Source organism: Aotus nancymaae, unplaced genomic scaffold, assembly GCF_030222135.1.
Source record: "Aotus nancymaae isolate 86718 unplaced genomic scaffold, 86718_ANA_hifiasm-v0.15.2.pri h1tg000028l, whole genome shotgun sequence".
Classification (NCBI taxonomy): Eukaryota; Metazoa; Chordata; class Mammalia; order Primates; family Aotidae; genus Aotus; species Aotus nancymaae.
In genome coordinates, this window is record NW_026988441.1 from 24,011,746 (window position 1) to 24,024,764 (window position 13,019).

The window sequence follows — 13,019 nt, forward strand, 5'->3', positions numbered from 1 at the left end:
TTACTAGAAAACTATAAACGTAAAAAATGCTGAAAGCAAATGTATAGTCTTTCCTGTTTTTGTTTTTTTTTTTTTTGGAAATGGAGTTTTGCTCTTGTTGCCCAGGCTGGAGTGCAGTGACATGATCTTGGCTCACTATAACCTCCGCCTCCCAGGTTCAAGCAATTCTGCCTCAGCCTCCCCAGTAGCTGGGATTACAGGCATGCACCAGCATGCCCAGCTAATTTTGTATCTTAAGTAAAGACGGGGTTTCGCCATGTTGGACAGACTGCTTTCGAACTCTGACCTCAAGTGATCCACCTGACTTGGCCTCCCAAAGTGCTGGGATTACAGGCGTGAGCCATCAAGCCTGGCCTATACTCTTTCCTTTCTACTAGATTAATTACTGTAAAATATTATGGCTTATGGTTCAAAATCTCTTCACGTGAATTTTGTTTTTACTTAGCTGATTCTCATGCTAAACCTACATTTTTTGTTTATTATAATTTTTTTCTTTTACACTTTATGAGATTTTCATTATATGAAGTGGTCAAAGATTGTATAAATTATAAAATTTAGTGCACACAATAATTTTTAGATGTAATTCTATGATTAGTGTATTTTATTGAATCAGAACATTACACTTTGTTCTTTTAATTGAAGAACCCTATATGTAAGCCAACTTTTCTTTAGTTGTTCCTTTCACTTTATATATATATATATTTTATTTTTATTTTTATTTTTTTATTTATTTATTTATTTATTTTTTTTGAGACGGAGTTTCGCTCTTGATACCCAGACTGGAGCGCAATGGCGCGATCTCGGCTCACTGCAACCTCCGCCTCCTGGGTTCAGGCAATTCTCCTGCCTCAGCCTCCTGAGTAGCTGGGATTACAGGCACGCGCCACCGTGCCCAGCTAATTTTTTGTATTAGTAGAGACGGGGTTTCACCATGTTGACCAAGATGGTCTCGATCTCTTGACCTCGTGATCCACCCGCCTCGGCCTCCCAAAGTGCTGGGATTACAGGCTTGAGCCACCGCGCCCGGCTTTATTTTATTTTTTATGAGACAGTCTTACTCTGTCACCAGGTGCCAGGCTGGAGTGCAATGCCACAACCTTAGCTCACTGCAACCTCCACCTCCCGCATTGAAGCAATTGACAGAAGTAAATTTTTTGGTTGATTGAGCCAATTTGTTCAGGTAACTGCTAAGAAGGCTTCATATGTCATGACGATGTTTTAAAGCCGAGATCGCGCCATTACACTCCAGCCTGGGTAACAGGAGCGAAACTCTGTCTCAAAAAAAGGAAAAAGAAAAAAAGGAAAAAATAATTGCAAATATAGTAGTAGTAAATAAAATTAAAGGTGTTGGCCAGGCGTGGTGGGTCATGCCTGTAATCCCAGCACTTTGGGAAGTTGAGGTGGGTGAATCACTTGAAGTCAGGAGTTTGAGACACCAGCCTGGCAAACATGGTGAAACCCCATCAGTACAACAAATACAAGAATTAGCCGCACATTTGGTGGCACATGACTCTAAAATCCCAGCTACTGAGGAGGCTGAGGCCCCAGAATCGCCTGAACCCGGCATGCAGAGGTTGCAATAAGCCGAGATTGTACCACTGCACTCCAGCCTGGGTGACAGGGTGACACTCTTTATAAAAAAAGACAAGAAAAATAAAGGTTTTTGCCTTCACTGAGTTTACACTGTAACGTTTGAAAAATAAAGACAATTAGGGAATAAATGATCCCTCATATCATGCTGGTAGTCTATGCCTACACAAGCTGAAGATACAGACATCTTAATTATATGTGTGGTGCAGTAGGGTGATCCTCTTTCACTGCAACCTCGACTTCCCAGGTTCATGTGATTCTCCTGCCTCAGTCTCCTGAGTAGCTGGGACTACAAGCACCCACCACCACACCCAGCTAATTTTTGTAATTTTAGTAGAGACTTTTTTGTTTTTTTTTTTTTTAAGAGGCAGGGTCTCACTGTGTTGCCCAGGCTGGAGTTCAGTGGTTATTCACAGGCACAATCCCACTACTGATCAGTATGGGAGTTGTAACCTACTCTGTTTCTGACCTGGGCCGTTTCACCCCTCTTTAGGCAAGTTGGTGGTCCCCCACTCCCGGGAGGTCACCATATTGATGCCAAACTTAGTGCGGACACCCAATCGGTATAGCGCACTACAGCCCAGAACTCCTGAAATAAAGGGATTCTCCAGCCTCAGCCTCCCGAGTAGCTGGGGCTACAGGCACGCGCCACCAGGCCAGGAGAGACTGGGTTTCACCATGTTGGCCAGGCTTGTCTTGAACTGACCTCAAGTGATCTGCCCACCTTGTCCTCCCAAAGTGCTGGGATTACAGGTGTGAGCCACCGTGCCCAGCCTATTTACTTTATTAATATGTTCAAAGAACAAGACATTTTTTTCTCTATTCTTTTTTCTTTGTTTTTACTGTAACAGAAAAACACTTGTTTCATCGACTACATAGCGCTTTTTTTTTTTTTTTTTTTTTTGATGGAGTTTTGTTCCTAACCTCATGCAATCCAAAGTACTGGATTACAGATGTGAGCCACCGCATCCAGTCATAGGCCATATTATTCCCAAGTGACAGATGAGTCAGAGACATTAAGAAACTTGCCCAAGGTTACACAGGTACTCTGAGCCTGCTCTTCCTTTTTTTAATTGAGACAGAGTCTCGCTTGTCACCTAGGCTGGAATGCAGTGGCATGATCATGGCTCACTGCAACCTCTGCCTCCCAGCTTCCAGCAATTCTCCTGCCAATAAAAAGGGTGAGATAGGACGGTCAGATCTAAGCCTCAGGGATTGCCTTGGGGACCCCAATGTGATGATCTCAGCTATAAAGCTCACTGGGTAGAAATAAATAGTCTCTGGAATTGTAGCAGATGTGCCAAAATAACTGAGCAAAAATGACATGTATCTAGGAATTATTAAGGGGAATGTTTAGAAGAACATAAAAATTTGTTCCAAATCTTATTACAGTAGCAATATTCTTATCTGTACTGACAGTTTCCCCAAGCAAAAGATGCCATAGAGAGACTAAGTCAAGTGCCTAATATGTTGTAGGCAGTTAATTTCAATATTTAACAAACTTACAATAATTTTTGTCTGGTGGAGGACCTTTGGGCACCCCCCCCCCCGCCACATGGAAAGCGCCTAACTTCCGGATGAGGAAAGCCCCTCCTCCCTCGCAAGGAGGGTCCCTTATCTCACTCTGTCTACCGCCGTGGCTCGGCCCGATTCCAGCAGCCTTCCGGCCGGGCAACCGACTGAACCAATCACCATCCGCCCCATCAGCTCTCCAGTAACTTCCAGCCCGACAAGCTCCCCGCCCGGCAGACATCCCCCATGCCAACAGCCAATCTGACCTATTGCCACCTGCCAAATCAGCTCTCCCACTCCCCCAATCCTTCTACCCCTATAAAAACCGCTGAACAAAGAAAGCCGGCGCAAGACTGCTGACTCTTCCCCCGTTACGAGTCCAGTCCGCCCGGAGACTCTCCAATAAAGCCTGAACTCCTCTTTCATCTGGTCTAATTCGGTCACGCCTTGGGGTCCAAGTTATGAGGGTCCGGGCAGGTCAGACAAGTGGTGCCGAAACCCGGGAGGGGTTGGCCGGTCCGTTGCCTGGCCCTCGTGGCCTGGCTGCGGCCCCCCACCCCCAACCTCGGTCTGCCTGCCTCACCGCCGCAGAACTCCGGATAAGGTAAGGCTTTTACCTACCTTATTATCCCTCCTCCTCTTTAGTGGCCGTGGTGATTAGCCTCCCGGTGCCAAACCTTCCGGACTCCTCGCCCTAGACTCGGCCGAGCCGAGGTAGTCCTCCGCCTGGCTCCTGGAGCCACCCTGAGAAGCTGGCAGACAGACGGGGACGCCTTTCTGACTGTTAACTTCACCGGTCCGTAGGGTCTGCAACGAGAAGGGATGCCTTCTCCTTGCTTTCTCCCTATCCGGCACCGGTAGGTTCGTCATCCAGTCATGGGGAACACGGAGTCTAAAGTAAACCCAAACACCCCTTTAGGGTATTTGCTTCTAAATTTTTCTAAACTAGGATATTTGCAAACCCTGCGCAAGAAAAAGCTCATATTCTTGTCCCAGGTTGCTTGGCCCCAATACAAACTTAATAACCAGTTACATTGGCCCCTGACTGGCACTTTCAATTTCAACATACTTCAAGATCTCAATAATTTCTGCCACCGCACTGGCAAAGACAATAAAATTCCCTATGTTCAGGCTTTCTGGGATCTCCGTACCCGTCCTAATCTTTGCTCCTCCTGCTCCACCCATCAAATTCTTCTAGCTCGCACCCCTCATAAACCCTCCTCCACTGCCTCTCCCCCTCCTTATCCCTCGTCAGGAAATCTGCCAATACACAAATAAATGGAAAAAGACAAAAGAAAAGAGAGAGAGGAGAGAAAGGAAAGAGAAGGGAAAGAAAAGAGAGAGAGGAAAGAAAGGAAAGAGAAGGGAGAGAAAGGAGAAAGGAGAGAGAGGAGAGAAAAAGAAGAAAGAGAAAGAAAGGAAAGAGAGGAAAAAGAGAGAGAGGAAAGGAAAGAGAAGGGAAAGAAAAGAGAGAAAGAGAGAGGAAAAAGAAGAGAGAGAGAAGAGAGAGAGAGGAGAGAGAGGAGCCACCTTCAGTCACTCGCTCCTCCCCCATCCCCTCCGCGCCTTCCGCTCCGGAGGCCACACCTCCCTTGACCTCTCCGGCAGCAGCCCATACCCCCACCCTCTCCGCGCCTTCCACTCCGGAAGCTACGCCTCCCCTGACCTCTCCGACGGCAGTCCATGCCCCACCCTCTCCGCGCCGTCTGCTTTGGAGGCCCCGCCTCCTCTTGCCTCCCCCGTAGCCGCCCATACCCGCTCTCACCAACCCACAATCCTAGCCCCTCTTCGAGAAGTAGCAGGCACAGAGGGCTTAGTTCGGGTCCATATCCCTTTCTCACTCCAAGATCTGTCACAGATTGAGCGGCGACTTGGCTCGTTCTCAGCAGACCCCTCCAATTATATCAAGGAATTCCAATATCTCACTCAGGCATACAGCCTCACTTGGCATGATATCCGCGTTATCTGTACCTCCACACTCACAGTGGAGAAGCATGAGCGTATCCTTGCTGCAGCCAGACACCAAGCAGATAAGGACCACGCTATAAATAACCAGGTCCCTTTAAGCCCTGAAGTAGTCCCAAATAAAAACCCTCAGTAAAACTATCAGGCTAGTCATAGGTCTAATATACCCCAGAAAGACCGCGTAATCCGGTACCTCCTCAGAAGCATAAATGTTGTGTCTAACAAAGTTGTAAATTATAACAAATTAAGGGAAGTCACTCAACTCCCCAATAAAAACCCTGCCCTTTTCCTCACCCGCTTGCAGGAGGCGTTAGTCCGTTACACCCGACTAGACCCTGCCTCCCAGAATGGGGCCACTGTCCTAGCCTCCCATTTTATCTCTCAATCGGCCCCTGACATCCGGAAAAAACTAAAAAAGTAAAGGAAGGTCCGGAAACCCCCATACAAGACCTGGTAAAAATGGCCTTTAAAGTTTTTAATACTAGGGAAGACATGGCTGAAGTAGCCCGCCAAGCCCAAATAAAGCAGAAGTTAACTTTACAGACCCAAGCTCTAGTGGCAGCCCTAAGGCCGGCAGGGAACCAAAAACCTAGAAGCAATTCCCGCACCACTCCTCCTGGTGCGTGTTTTAAATGTAAAAAAAAAAAAAGGACACTGGTCTAAGGCCTGTCCCCAGCCTCGTCCACCCACCAAGCCCTGTCCCATCTGCCAGCTTATGGGACACTGGAAGTCTGACTGCCCCAGTTCATCCAGGGTCCCGGTCTCTCCGGATCGGCATACTGGACAACAGGGGACGGTCACTGGAGGCCTGGAACCTGTTCGTGCTGTCCAGGAGCCAGGCATCCAAAACTCTCCATTCCCAGAACTGTTAGGGCTAGTGGAAAACTAGCGGGGCCCTGGCTCTCCAACCCCAGTTACCCTTGCTAAGCCCAGGGTCGTGCTCAAGGTAGCGGGTAAAAGTGTCTCCTTCTTGCTTAACACAGGGGGCTGCCTACTCTGTACTTCCCATTTATTCTAGAAAACCTTTCCCTTCCCAGGTCTCTGTCATGGGAATTAACGGAACTCCCTCCACTCCCAGCCAACCCCCCCCCACTTACGTGTTCTTTTAACTCCTCCATATTCACACACTCCTTTTTAGTCATTCCCTCATGTCCAGTGCCTCTCCTGGGACGAAATATCTTAGCCAAACTGCAAGCTACTATCATCTTTCCTCACGCCAATGCCTTCCTCCTTTCCCTTGCTGCAAACCCACCAACCTCCTGCCAACCTACCCAACTTCTCCCTGACATCTGTCCCCAAGTCTGGGACACCAGTACTCCAACTGTAGCTTCCCATCACCAGCCAGTAAGCATCCACCTAAAAAAATCCTACCTCCTTTCCCGCCTGTCCCCAATTTCCAATCTCCAAAACTCACCAACTAGGCCTCCGCCCTATCATAGAAAAGTTAAAGAAATAAGGTCTGCTAATCCCAGTTAACTCTCCGTGTAATACTCCCATTTTGCCAGTATGAAAACCCTCTGGCCAGTATAAACTAGTCCAAAATCTCCGCCTTATCAATGCAGCCATCATACCTGTACACTCAGTAGTCCCAAGCCCTGCTATCACTCTTTCACATTGCTCTCCACTAAACCCTGCCACTCTTGTCCCTCTCCCCTCAAAACCTCCAGCACAACACTCGTGCTCAGAAATTCTTTTTTTTTTTGAGACAGAGTTTCGCTCTTGTTACCCAGGCTGGAGTGCAATAGTGCGATCTCGGCTCACCGCAACCTCCGCCTCCTGGGTTCAGGCAATTCTCCTGCCTCAGCCTCCTGAGTACTGGGATTACAGGCACGTGCCACCATGCCCAGCTAATTTTTTGTATTAGTAGAGACGGGGTTTCACCATGTTGACCAGGATAGTCTCGATCTCCTGACCTCGTGATCCACCCACCTCGGCCTCCCAAAGTGCTGGGATTACAGGCTTGAGCCACCGCGCCCGGCCCAGAAATTCTTAAATTCAGCCAGTCCCCGCACCCAGATCTATCTGACCAGCCAATACCAACTGCCTCAGTTACTCTCTATGTCGATGGCAGTTCAGCCCTTAACACCCCTGGACCCCAAAAGGCTGCCCATGCCATCGTCACAGACAGTGACATCATTAAAACTCAGCCCTTACCGCCAGGAACTACCTCGCAGCAAGCTGAATTAGTCGCTCTCACTTGGGCGCTAGTCTAGGCAATCAAAAAAGCAGTAAACATTTACATAGACTCCAAATATGCCTTCCTGATTACACACACACATTGCATAATATAAAAATAACGAGGTTTTCTCACCACTAAAAGTACCCCTGTTCTCAATAGAAAGCTCATTTCTCAGCTTATTCAGGCAATCCAGCTCCCCAGCAAGGTAGCCATCATCCACTGCAAGGGACACCAATCCACACTTACCCCTGTAGCTAAAGGCAATGCCTTTGCTGACTCAGTTGCCAGAGCCACAGCAAGGGAAAAGGCCCCTCCAGCCACCCTCTGCTTCCTCTCCAAAACCTACAACCCTCAATACTCTTCCACTGAACTAGCCAACCTTCAGTCCTTACTCGAGGTTCAATTCCAAGACAAATGGGCCTTCAAACATAACCTCCTTATTCTCCCTGAAAAACAAAAGTACCAAATAATCCAAGACATACACAACTCACTCCACATCAAACCTAAAGCTTAATACCAGTTCCTCAGCCCGCTCTTTCACCCCCACCACCTCCTTAATACAATACAGGAAGCCCAATCCTCTTGCACTGTTTGTGCAAAAACCAACTCCCAGGGTTCCTGTCATCCTCGGCATCAGCTTCATCAACTACGTGGGTTCCTACCTGGCCAAAACTAGCAAATTAATTTTACCCACATGCCAAAGCACAAGCAATACCGATATCTGCTAACCATTGTTGACACTTTTTCAGGCTAAATCAAAGCTACCCCGCAGCCTCTAAATCTGCAGAAACAGTGGCCACTCACCTTATCCAGGACATCATACCACGCTTCGGACTCCTGGCTACCATGCAATCCGACAACGGCCCAGCATTCATCTCTAAAGTTATTAATGCTGTTTCTACCTCTCTAGGAATCCAATGGAAGCTACACACTGCTTACCATCCTCAATCCTCTGGTAAGGTAGAGCAGGCCAATAGCCTCATCAAGGAACATTTAACCAAACTTATGTTTGAGCTCCACCAGTCCTGAGTCACTTTACTCCCTATAGCCCTCACCAGGCTACAAGCAAGCCCCCGAAGCCCATCACAGCTAAGCCCATTTGAGCTGCTGTACGGTCACCCCTTCCTACTTTCAACTCCCCCATCACCCAACGTCACACCCCTAGACAGTTATCTCCCTTATTTCACCCTCCTTCAAAACCTCCTCAGGAAACACGCCAACACTTCTCTTCCCCAACCCATCCAGTCATCCAAAACTACCCAAAAGGTATCTCCAGGTAACTCAGTCTTTATCAAATCCCTCTCCCCAAAACCCCTAACCCCCAAATGGGAAAGACCATACACCGTCATCCTTCATCCTTACCACCCCATCAGCCATAAAAATTGCTAAAGTCCAATCTTAGATCCACCTGTCCCAGGTAAAAAAGGCCCCCCATGGATCTCCCTCACTATAGAAAGCTGTTCCTACTGGCCCTCTATCTATCAAACTTACCAAGGTCTAGCAGCCACACCCCTTACGTATGGAGGTTCTACCTAACTGAAAACTATACCAAGACCACCTTCATCTGTGACACTCCCCCCTACAGCCATAATCACCTCCTTGCAACCTCGGACTGCCCCTTAACAGGGTGCAGCACCACCATCTATCTAAACTTTACCAGGTTTAACAACATCCATTACCCATACCCTCTACTCTGTTTTGGGCACGATCAAACAGGAAAATATAAAACTACCTCCTGGCGTTCCTGCATGGAGTACACTTGAGGCACGTGTTCCACCTACCCAGCCACAAAAGTGCAAGATCACCCCTCTCACCTAAAAATTGTTCCAAATATAAATAGAGAAGGAAATACCATAATTAGTTCCACCCAGTTCTCCCTTGGGTGGAGAACTAACCCTTGGGATAGTCGCTAGACATCTCCCCAAAAGGCGTCAGTATATAAAACTGACACTACCTCCTATCCGTCTTCCCATCTGTACATATGGCGCGCATATGAGCGCGCAGTACATGAAGTCCATACTGCCATAAAACAACAGGAACAAACCTTAACTACCCACCTACAGCCACAGTCATCTCCGTTTTCCTGGCTCACCTTCCTTAAGGAAGGCATTACACTAGCCAACCTTTCCAGGCTAACCAACCTAACCTCGTGCCTCATGTGCGCCTCACTGGGACAAACCCCTTTTGTTGCTGTTCCCTATCCCTTCCCTCTCAAGACATCTGCCTCCACTTTTCCCTTCCCTCCCATCAAGGAAGTAAGTCTCTATACTCCACCTGATTTCACACAGCTGCCAATATGCTACTACTCTGTAGGCCAAAACTACTCTAACTGTAACCGGACCATACCGGTAACTACTAATTTAACAGCCCCACAAGAAACCTTTTTCTAGTGTAACAAAACCCTAACAAAAATTCTCCATAATAGCCTGCCACCAACTCTCTTATGCCTCCCAGTAACCTTAGTTCCCCGACTAACTATCTACTCCCCGGCCAAATTTCAAATACAACAAATGCCACATCATCGCACCCGCCGGGCTGCCTTTCTGCCCCTCGCCATAGGCCTCTCCCTTGCTAGTTCAGCACTGGCAGCTGGGTTAAGGGGCAGAGCACGAAGCCACTCTCACCAAGCCTTAGCTCGCCTAACCTTGCAATTCCAAGCCGCTATTAATAACTCTGCTGAGTCCCTGGCATCCCTCCAACGACAAATCACCTCTGTAGCCCAAGTTGCTTTGCAGAACCGAAAAGCTCTAAACCTGCTCACTGCTAAACGAAAAAGTACTTGTATCTTCTTACAAAAAAATGCTGCTACTACATTAATAAATCCGGCCTGGTAAAAACCCAAATCAAAAACCTCCAAAAAATTAAAACTAACCTACAAAATCAGAAGTTTTCAACTAAAGCCACAGCATGGTGGTCTTCCTCAATGTACACCCTTTTATCCCCGTTACTCAGGCCCCTAATAGTTGTCTGCCTAATTTTACTCATTGCTCCTTGTTTTCTACAGTTTCTACAACGGCGTTTCCAGGAACTTACTCGGGCCACAGTTAATCAAATGCTACTGCAGCCACTCATTCCAGACCCCTAGCCTCCAACAGCCAACCTAACTCCTTATCCTTTTTCCCTTTCGTCGCCCAAAATCAGCAAGAAGTAGCCAGAAAGGAAGCCGCCGCCCCTTTTTCCTCTTTAAGGAGTTGGGAATGTCTGGTGGAGGACCTTTGGGCACCCCCTCCCACCCAGCCACAAGGAAAGCGCCTAACTTCCGGATGAGGAAAGCCCCTCCTCCCTCGCAAGGAGGGTCCCTTATCTCACTCTGTCTACCGCCGTGGCTCGGCCCGATTCCAGCAGCCTTCCGGCCGGGCAACCGACTGAACCAATCACCATCCGCCCCATCAGCTCTCCAGTAACTTCCGGCTCGACTAGCTCCCCGCCCGGCAGACATCCCCCACGCCGACAGCCAATCTGACCTATTGCCACCTGCCAAATCAGCTCTCCCACTCCCCCAATCCTTCTACCCCTATAAAAACCGCTGAACAAAGAAAGCCGGTGCAAGACTGCTGACTCTTCCCCCGTTATGAGTCCAGTCCGCCCGGAGATTCTCCAATAAAGCATGAACTCCTCTTTCATCTGGTCTAATTCGGTCGCGCCTTGGGGTCCAAGTTATGAGGGTCCGGGCAGGTCAGACAATTTTATGATTTAATTGAACTCTGTTTCATGTATAAATTTCACTAAAAGGCACTATCTGGTAGCTATTTCTCTCAGTTTTTCTGGAATTTTTCTGCTGCTTGATTCCAAATCAACCTTACTTGAATCCCAGTCATTTATAAAGCCCCAGATTTAAGAACAGAAAAACAGCAGAAATGAAACCAAGTTACCACAAACAATCCATGTCTAATATATTTGGTTTCCCACACGAACCAAAACCCACACAAGCTAAACAACAGTGAGTTTAAAACTCAACCTAAATTCAACAATAGCAGTCACAGCCAAATGCAAAAATTAGCAAAGTCACAATGTAGAAGCCTTTAGTCTGTTATTGCAGGAAAAATATTATCATTTTTATTTTGGCATTTTTTAGAAAGGATAAATAATACCTTCAATATGATAACGTATACCCACTCAAATATAATAAATACATATACATTTTATTGTTATTCTTAAATATTTACTATATTTAGACAAGACTTTCAGTAAAAAGTCATTATAGCTACCATGTATGATTTAAAACAGTGCTGGGGGAAATAGTATTTTTTATTAATGATGACAATTGAAGCTCCAGCGGTGTAAAATAATTTCTACTGGGCACACAGCTAATGACCCGAATCAAACTCATATATGTTTGATTTTAACATTTTAATTCTGCCACCGTTGACAATGTGGACATAACTGTTCAGTCTTAGTCTCAGTGTTGGTGGTTGGGAATAAATCACGACAAGCACTATTGAGGCAGGATAGGTAGTCAAGACAGCGACCATGTCCTTGGGATATAGCAGCCATGGTGCCTGCATGATGGCATATTGTCAACACAATAAGCCCCAGCGTTTCCATTGTATTCAGCTCATTCAAGCAAAACTACCTCTAATAGAATAATTTTCCCGTAGAGAGCATGCATGTTTAATTTTACCTGTCCTCAAACTGACCTCTTACTCATTATCATAGTAAATAAAACACACCTGTGGGTAGAGATTTAGAATTTCAGTGAGACGTGACATATGAAGCACAGACAGCCACTGTGTGCACCAAGAGGAACACCCAGAACATGCTTACTAGTAACACCTCTCCCCACCTCCTTAAAAATAATTGTAGAGTCTCCCTACTTCCTTTCTTTCCCGTCTGGTTCTTACAAGCAGCCTCCCTTGAATCCCTTTTCTCTCAGGGTGTACTGGCTATTCTGCACTTAGCTTTTTTTTTTTTTTTTTTTTTCAGTTCAGAGTCTTGCACTCCAGGCTGGAGTGCCATGGTGTGATCTCCACTTACTACAACCTCCACCTCCCGATTCAAGCAATTCTCCTGCCTCAGCCTCCTGAGTAGCTGGGACTGCAGGCATGCGCCACCAAGCCTGGCTAATTCTTTTTTATTTATTTTTAGTAGAGACAGGCTTTCACCATGTTAGCCAGGCTGGTCTCCAACTCCTGACCTCAGGCAATCTGCCCACCTTGGCCTCCCAAGGAGCTGGGATTTCAGGCGTGAGCCACTGCGCCTGGCCTGCACCTAACTTTTAAAAGTCTTTCTCTTTTGCAATAAATTACCCTATGCTGCATTTCCTTTGTGTCTAATGTTTAAGTTTTTTTTTTTTTTTTTTTTTTTTTAACTTAGAAGACAATAACTGAGGTCTCACAACAGCCATCAACACTATCAGGCTTTGTTTCATATTTTTTATTATAAACATTTTACTATCTGATGTGTCAATATTCACATTTCAAACAGCCAACTGATATATTGAAGTCTATATAACACTGCTAACTTGAAAATTTAAATTTTCACAAAATGAATTTGTCATAAAAGCATGTGTATCTTACAAGTTTCAGCTTTATCACACATTCTATTCAATTTTTTACAACAATTTCTGACATAGTCAAATGCATTTATCAAATTTAAAATTTTATTTAATGATTTGGATTGAATTCCAAAATAATTTACATTCAAATTATTGTTACATGTACTTTTGACATAACTGGATTTGAATACTAAGAAAAAACTAAAGTGGGCCAGTCGAGGTGGCTCACGCCTGTAATCGCAGCACTTTGGGAGGCCAAAGCAGGCAGATCCCCTGAGG

The 13,019-nt window shown here is 46.3% G+C and overlaps 1 protein-coding gene across 1 annotated transcript in view; it reads right to left on the minus strand.

Annotated features, from left to right (window-relative positions):
- The window catches only part of LOC135276758 (zinc finger protein 675-like), a 166,818-nt gene that overhangs the window by 103,420 nt on the left and 50,379 nt on the right, over nt 1-13,019 (minus strand). The window lies entirely within an intron of this gene.